Source organism: Myotis davidii, unplaced genomic scaffold, assembly GCF_000327345.1.
Source record: "Myotis davidii unplaced genomic scaffold, ASM32734v1 scaffold2526, whole genome shotgun sequence".
Classification (NCBI taxonomy): domain Eukaryota; kingdom Metazoa; phylum Chordata; class Mammalia; order Chiroptera; family Vespertilionidae; genus Myotis; species Myotis davidii.
In genome coordinates, this window is record NW_006297288.1 from 14449 (window position 1) to 15518 (window position 1070).

Consider the following 1070-nt stretch of genomic DNA (forward strand, 5'->3'; position numbering starts at 1 on the left):
ATAAAACCAGAATTTACAATTATCTGTGAATAGTCAAAGACAAATCATAAAACCATTTTGATTACAAATCCAAAGCAATTCTAATGGTTACAGAACCATTTTTATTCCCCCAGTGAGATTACAATTGTTAAATTGTAAGCATCCCCACTGCTACTCACACTCCTTCAGCTCCTTCTCCTAAGACAGTTTTCACTCCCAAGTCACATCACACAGACCAGGCACATCTTTCCTTTCACTTAGCTTAGCATAATATCTCCTTTTTCTTGCCACTATTCTCCTGCCTTTTCATGACATCTATGACAATAAGATATCTGGTCATCCTTAGTCCTTCCTGTCTTGCACAACCCTTCATTGGTAACCAAGTGACTGTAACTACCATTGCAATGCTGAAAATCTCTTGGTCTTTTCCCCTCTCAATTTGTATGTACCTCAATGAAACAGAGTCTCTTCTAGGAGCCAGGAGTCTTAAACCAGTGACTCCTCTCTCCACACACACTGCCTCCTAACAGACCTACGTAACAGACCTTGAATCTGTTACTTCAAGATGTCCACTGCTCTGCAAGATCTAGTCAAAACACCACAGCCTCTGTCAATTGCAAGCCTGGGGGAAGATGCTAGGCCCACCAATTCTCACCAATCATTTTGGGTTGAATTAATATAGTACCACACTCTGCTCTTTACTACACTTTTTAACACACATATAACATCCACTTTAGTAGTTTGAGCACACAATTCTTGACAGCTATCTTTCCCCCTTCTTTCAATATGCCTAGACGCCATCCCATAGGGCCAAGGAAGCACCTGCCGGCCTTCTGAATGTCTCTTAGAACTAAGTATCTAACTGGTTAAAGTGTTACTTACAACTAGTTATATTTTATGGCCTCCATATAAGTATGTGTTGCAGCATCCCTCAATTTGTAATTAGTGAAATTTATCAGAGATCTATGTTCTTCTTGAATCCGATCTTAAGTGCTAACCTCTTATTAGCATTAAAAATGCTTCACTTTTAGTATGTCTATGTTAAATGCTCAATGTAGAAGTGCTACTGAGAGAAAACATGACAGATTTCT